General features: G+C 38.4%; 1 long non-coding RNA gene across 1 annotated transcript; it reads right to left on the bottom strand.

Annotated features, from left to right (window-relative positions):
- Window positions 1–611: 611 nt before the first annotated feature.
- On the bottom strand, window positions 612–1031 carry LOC122032119. Its single transcript, XR_006125960.1, has 3 exons — window positions 923–1031; window positions 770–825; window positions 612–697 (listed from the first exon to the last, which is right to left on the bottom strand). It is a non-coding gene; the product is annotated as an uncharacterized LOC122032119 (long non-coding RNA).
- Between the last annotated feature and the right edge of the window lie 6453 nt (window positions 1032–7484).

The raw sequence follows: 7484 nt of genomic DNA, 5'->3' as shown, positions 1-7484 counted from the left end.
ATCAGTGATATCTGTTAGTTATTCAGTTAACCATTACCTCTGCAAGTCATGATCATACAAGACAGAATTGTCACCAGAAGTCAGATTGATGTTAGGTTTTCTATCCCAACTGTGTAAGAAGTTACTTCCTTAGAATTGCAATCCCCTATCATTTTCATTTCATAGCTTAAGTGCAACGGTAAAATTATTGTCGCATGACCTGGTAATCACTGGTTCAAATTTAAGGAAACAAGAGGAATTTTGTGCACTGGGTTGTTTCTCTAATGAACACAGAGTGCAAATTCTACTTACACCTCAGGACAAGCGACCTTGTTATTGCTGCATTTCTCCCATTTCACAACTTGATCAGACCACTCTCCCTGTTGTTCAACTAAAAGCTTTAATCAAAACTAACACAAAGACATCAAAAAAAAAAACTCACGGAAAATTATCTCACAGTGATGTTTTGTTTGAGTGCGTCGGGAAATTCCTCCACAACATTGTCGTAAAATCGATCTCCTGCTGTCTCAATAATATCTTTATCCCAGACCTGCATTGCAGCATATATCCGCACATGAAAATTAGTGTGAAAAATGGTGAAAGAGATTTTCAAAAAAATAAACCAAATTCCTACTTTATGGAGCTCTGATTTCCTTCTAAACCAACGCACTGGGATCGTATTTCCTCCTCTATCAGAAGTAAATCCTACATGAAGAGGCTAAACAATTCCGAATCGACATCAGTTGGTGCAAATAACTGAAGAAAGCAATTAAGAAATAGTCTCTTCTACCTGATGGATGTCACCCATTAAGTGAGAAAGGAATAGAAGTGCTTCAGTGAGATTATCTAGATTACAGGTAAAAAAAAACAGAGGAAATGAATTAAGTAGAAATGATATCAATATAACATAGGACATAGAAACTATCTTTGATATATTAATTACATTGTGATTCATCGGCAGAGCTTCCATAGGTGAGAAGCTGATTAGTATAATTAGTGATGGCACCTGAGACACACCTCCCTTTCACACCATCTTCATCTTTGCAATCCCCTGATCATAACCAACAACATATCATTGCTAATACTAGAACGATATTGTATGGACTAGAATAAACACAATCAAAGCATGCATGAACACTAACTGTTGTAATTATAAGTGCAAAGATCATCAGGGGTATCAATGTAGTGAAGTTCCGACGACCAATGGTATCGAAACTTGATTGTATCTGCCCAAGAGCAAAGGGTGCTTAGGTCGTTCTCTGCGTAGGCAGGGAGTAGTTCTTTAACCGCTGCAGCTGCTGACTCACTTAAACGATCCTGGGTAATCTGGCAAATAATCTGGTGGCCGACAATTCCCCATCCATAAGTGAAGGCTGGGAATGCTAAGAGCAGGAAGAAAGAGGCCAGCGTGTGAGAATTGAAGTAGAAGCCCATTTCTGTGATCTGGTGGTTGTGGCCTCAAATGAGATGAATCCGAGAGATTATATTGCAACACTTTTGAGTTCAGTCTTTGTCATATACACTGAAAGGGAAGGTGGAAGTAGACGAGCAAGAAAGTTAATGCAAAGCTGTAATTGTATTTTGAGGAAAGTTAATGCAAAGCTGTAATTGTATTTTGAGGCAAGAAACGCTTTGGCATGTAATGGAAACAAAAACACAAAAAACACAAAAAAAAGAAGCATACCAGGCTGCTCCCAGGTTTTGGAGCAGGAGGGTCTCCTCCAACGGAAGCGAACGCTCCGCTAACGAGCTCGGAACCCCCTCAGACCAGATACACCCACCGCCATCCCCATGGAGGACCGACGTCGGCAACTCATCGGCGATGCGGAAACCGGCAACGTCGGGTCTATCGAGGACACCACGATGACGAAGATGGGGAATCTCATCCAATAGATTATCGATATCGAGCTCCTCCGCTCTCTTTCCCATTATCACGTCTCGCTCCTCCAAGAGTCTGGCAGAATCAGGAAAGAAACGGGATAAGAGGAGGATTAGGGTTCGACGACCAGGATTTGTGGCACGGGGAGCCTTCGCGGAGGCGAAGAAGAAGAGTGTGGAGCAAGAAGACGATAGAAGGGGCTTTATACAGAGGAATGCGAAGAGGGCGAGCCCAGAGTACCGCAGACGGCGAGAAGATGCAGGAGTATCTAGGGTTTTCGACGAGAAGATGCAGGAGGAAGAAGTAGAGGACACTTACTGTTAGTGGATTTCATGTAGGAGGTCTTGCCGGTGAGGGCGTCCTTAATGGACTCGTGGACTGCTGCTGCTCCTACGCGGCTCCGGTGAGCGAGAGATTGTGAGAAAAGAGAAAAGAGGGACGGATTGAGAAGATAAAAGGGTGGAATGCGGCGGCAAAAAACTTTCGGGGAGAGGGAAAGAAAAAAAGCGGGGAAAAAATTGGCGAAGGGGAAAAAACGGCGAAGGAAAAAAAAACACCAGTATTCAACATCACTTAAGACAACGACTTTTAAAAACTGTTGTCGTAATCCCAAAAAAAAAGTGCACATAGACAACAGTTTTCAAAAACTGTTGTTGTAGCATTTAAAAACCGTTGTCGTAGTCTTAAAAAAACATAAATAGATAACGGTTTTTAAAAACCGTTGTCGTAGGCCAAAAAAATTGCTAAAAGACAACGGTTTTGGTTAAAACCGTTGTTAAAAGGCAAAAAGACAACGGTTTGGTATAAAACTGTTGTCGTTTGAGTGTTGTTGAATGACGTTTTTCTTGTAGTGTATGTAGATGATTATTACCTCTAAGGCGCCATCTATCCTCTTTTATAATCCTTGATAATGGCTAAAAAAGGAAAGATTTTAACAACAATTAAAATCTCTATCTTAAATTTTCTATTATGGATGGCTACAAAAGAAAAGTTTTAAAATTAAAAATCTCCCTTTTAAACAATGTAGATGACTACAAAAAGGAAAGATTTTTAAAATTAAAATCTCTTTTTTAAATTATTGTTACAAAAAAGGAAAGTTTAACAAAAATAAAATCTGTCTTTTAAACCATTATAGATGACTACAAAAGTAAAGATTTTTTAAATTTAAAACTCTCTTTTAAAACCATGTGTATGGCTTCAAAAAAGGAAAGTTTTTAAAATTTAAAATCTCTCTTTTAAAACATTGTAGATGGCTAAAAAATAAATATTTTAAAAATTAAAAACTCACTTTTAAACCCATCTTGGCTGACCCCTTGCTTGGGCACCAAGTAAGGATGTGGGCGGCCATAAGGATGACTTGGGTGGATACGAGGCTTTATACATAGAGGCTACAATAGAGACCTAGAGGAGGAATTGGTTTTGGTCTCCTGATGAGCTTGAGCTTCCTGTGTTCGGCCGAACACCCAACTCAAGTTCATCAATAATAACTCATACCACTAAAGAGTTATTATTGAACTACCGCACCAATCCCATATTACATTATGAGCTCCTTCTTATCAAGAGTGCGTTAATCTCCCTGTGTTTAAGATATCGAATGTCCATTAATTAAATGAGTTACTGACAACTCACTTAATTAACATCTAGCTCGAAGAGTAGTACCACTCAACTTCAATGTCATGTCGGAACTAAGTCCACCTGTAGGGTTTACATGATAATCTTTATGAGCTCCTCAACGGGACATCATCATCCTAATAAATATGACACAGTTTCCTTCTATAATCAACAATACACCATATAAATAATATTATTTCTCAACTTATCAGGCCTATTGATTTAATGAATAAATCTCATCCTTTGATAAATTAAAGAAATAAATACTAAGTACATGTGCTTGTTATTATATCAGGATTAAGAGTACGCACATCCATAATAATAGAGGTTCTATTTTTTTATGCAGTTAGTATAAAAGAAACAACCTCAAATGGTTATGCTCTATCCACACATAGTGTACTAGTGTAATTTTATAATCAAGATAAATTAGTACCAAATTACACTACAACCATTCCAATGGTCTATCCCAATCCATCTTGGTTGTGAGCTTCTATTCATAATTTATAAAGAACTGATAACATGATCTTCTGTGTAACACCACACACCATGTTATCTACAATATAAATTAAATGGACAACTGCATTTAACTAAATGCAGACATTTGATCAATGTAATTCTCATTTCAAAATAAATGTTTATACAAAAAGATAGGTTTTTAGTATACATTCTAACAATCTTCCACTTATACTAAAAGACTATGCTGTCATATATGCTGCCATACATCTGATCCTCATCCCCTCAACATTGTTAGCATTTTGGGCCGCAAAAACTGCTTTTTGTGTTGCGGAAACTCTGAATTCTAGCCACGGATCCGTGCGAAGATATATTTAAAATTAAATCATGTACATCTTTCTACACTAGATTTACCTTAGATCTACATGAAAAGAGAGTATACCTTTGTAGCGAAGCCCTTCGCTTATCCCGCTCGTCCAAAAGTTGTCGGATCTCGTAGAGTGTCAAGTGAACACTCCTCTACAAGTATCCACACGGACAAAAGGTGGAGAAGAACCACTTAGAGTGTGCTAGCACTCTTGGGTGGCTCGGCAATGATGGAGGAGAGGGAGAGTAGAGAAGAGAGGAGGAAGAAGATGACTTCAATTAGCACACAAAATGCTTAATGCACACCATTAAGTGGTCGGCCACTATTCTAGAGGTTTTATACCTCCATGTAAAACCAAGAGTCATGACTCTTGGTCTACCTCATGAGGTGGCACTCAATGATGTAGCCATGATGATGTGGAACATTATCATTGGCCGACCCCCATGCCATGTCACAATGAAGTGACATTTGGTCAAGTCAAACTTAACTCTTCATCTTCCCTCTCAAGTCAAGTCAAACTTGACTCATTTATCTCCCATGGTTGATCAAATCTAACCATTGATTTAAGTCAATTTGATTTAATGAATCTCTATTCATTAAATTAAATTGATTCAATGAGTCATAATATAAATTAGACTCATTCAACACATGAATCAAATTGAGTCCAACTCAATTAGTCTAATTTGGATTACTCTTAATCCAATTTGGTTAATCACATGAACCTAATCCTCTTGGTTCATCATATGAACCTATTCTCCATCTAATTGTCCTTTATATGTGACCCTATAGGTTTTTGTAATGTTGGAAATGCTCCTAAACCCATTTAGAAGCATAAGTAATGAGCGGTATCTAGCAACACATCATTACTACCCAAGTTACAAGAATGTTGAGATCCAACATCACCTTGTGACTACTAATTGTGACCCTCACAATATATGATAATGTCCTTCTATCCTTGACATCTAGATTGATCAAATGAGGCATAGACTGTGTCATCCTCTAATCAATCTATATCTTGAACTCCAAGTAGACTCACTCTAATTAAATGAGCTCAATATCTCATATTGACTCATTTGGGTATGACCATGCACTTAGTGGTCTTACTCTATCAAGAATCATGATGTCACTCCCGTCATATAGGAGGGATATATCCCATCTACATCACTCACATCCCTCCGCATAATATGTTACACACCCAGTAATCGCCTTTATAGTCCACCTAGTTACGGGTGACGTTTGACAAAGCCAAAGTATGTAACTTTTTATGTAGGAAACCATGGTGACTTCAGGTCCAAGAACTGATAGTCATACTAATAGTCACATGAGAAAGTATATGACACTCATATAATGATCCATGATACTTTCTCATGGTGGTTCATTCAGTATACATTCTACAATGCATACCCATGTGTCAACTTGATATCTCTATATCCATGACTTATGAGATCAAGTCATCGAGTTGACCTACATGCTAGTCTCATCGCATTAACATTGTCCCTAAATGTTAGTACTTGACTAGGAATGATTAAGAGTAGTGTTCTCTATATCATCTCACTATCAATTCAACCAATCGATTGATATAGATAAGAACCTTCTACTCAAAGACGCTATTAGACTTAGTTATTTGGCACCAATATAAGAAAGTATAATAACCATAAAGAAATATCTTTATAAATATATATAGGAATATGATACATCGAGTCCATACAAGAACCATCATATAATTGGCTCTAGGACTCTAACTAACAATCTCCCACTAGCACTAGTGCCAATCAGTGTAGGCTCTAAGGCCCAATAACCTAGTGTAACCATCATGCTTTCTCTGTGCCAAAGTCTTGGTCAAGGGATCAACGACGTTAGCCTCTGTGGGTATTTTACAAATCTTCACATCTCCTCTATCGATAATCTCTCGAATGAGATAGAAGCGCCGTAGTATGTGTTTGGTCTGTTGGTGTGAGCGAGGTTCCTTAGCCTGTGCAATTGCTCCATTGTTGTCACAATAGAGCTCTATGGGATCTGTTATGCTAGGAACCACCCCAAGCTCAGTAATGAACTTGTGGATTCAAACTACCTCCTTTGCTACTTCTGATGCAGCAATATACTCAGTTTTTGTTGTAGAATCAGCAACTGTGTCCTACTTCGAACTCTTCCAGCTCACAGCACCACCATTCAAGTAAAACACAAACCCAGACTGCGATCTATAATCATCCTGGTCAGTTTGGAAGCTGACATCACTGTAACCCTTTACAGCTAGCTCGCCATCACCTCCAAATATCAAGAAATAGTCTTTAGTCCTTCTCAAGTACTTAAGAATATTCTTGACCGCTATCTAGTGACGCTCACCTGGATCTGACTGGTATCTATTCATCATGCTCAAAGCATACGAAACATCAGGATGAGTACATAGCATGACGTACATAATAGATCCTATGGCTGAGGCATAAGGGATCTTATCCATGCGGTCTTTCTCCTCTCTAGAAGAGGGACTTTGAGTCTTCGAAAGACTCACACCATGCGACATCGGCAGAAATCCTTTCTTGGAATTATGCATGGCAAACCATAGTAATACCGTGTCAATATATGTACTTTGACTTAGGTCAAGCAATCTCTTAGATCTATCTCTATAGATCTTTATACCTAAAATACAGGCTGCTTCACCTAAGTCCTTCATTGAGAAACAATTCTCCAGCCAAGTCTTTACAGACTACAGCAAAGGGATGTAATTTCCAATGAGTAGTATGTCATTCACATACAATACAAGGAAGACAACTGTATTCCCAACAACCTTCTTATAGACACAAGGTTCATCTTCATTCTTGATGAAATCAAACTATTTGATTGCATCATCGAATCAAAGATTCCAGCTCCGAGAAGCATGCTTTAGTCCATAAATGGACTTATGCAGCTTGCATACTCTACCAGTATGTAATGGATCTACAAAACCCTCAAGTTGTGTCATGTACACATCCTTGAGCAAGTTTCCATTCAGAAACGTGGTTTTGACATCCATCTGTCAGATCTCATAATCGTGGTATGCTGCAATAGCAAGCATGATCCGAATGGACTTAAACATCGCTATTGGAGAAAAAGTTTTATCATAGTCAATACCATGAATTTGCTTGAAACCTTTAGCTACCAAGCGATCCTTATAGGTAATAAGTCCATCCATGTCAGTCTTTCTCTTAAAGACCCACT

Source organism: Zingiber officinale, chromosome 11A (genome assembly GCF_018446385.1).
Source record: "Zingiber officinale cultivar Zhangliang chromosome 11A, Zo_v1.1, whole genome shotgun sequence".
Classification (NCBI taxonomy): Eukaryota; Viridiplantae; Streptophyta; class Magnoliopsida; order Zingiberales; family Zingiberaceae; genus Zingiber; species Zingiber officinale.
Note: the sequence above shows the minus strand (reverse complement) of the source record. Positions and strands in the feature narration are given on the sequence as shown.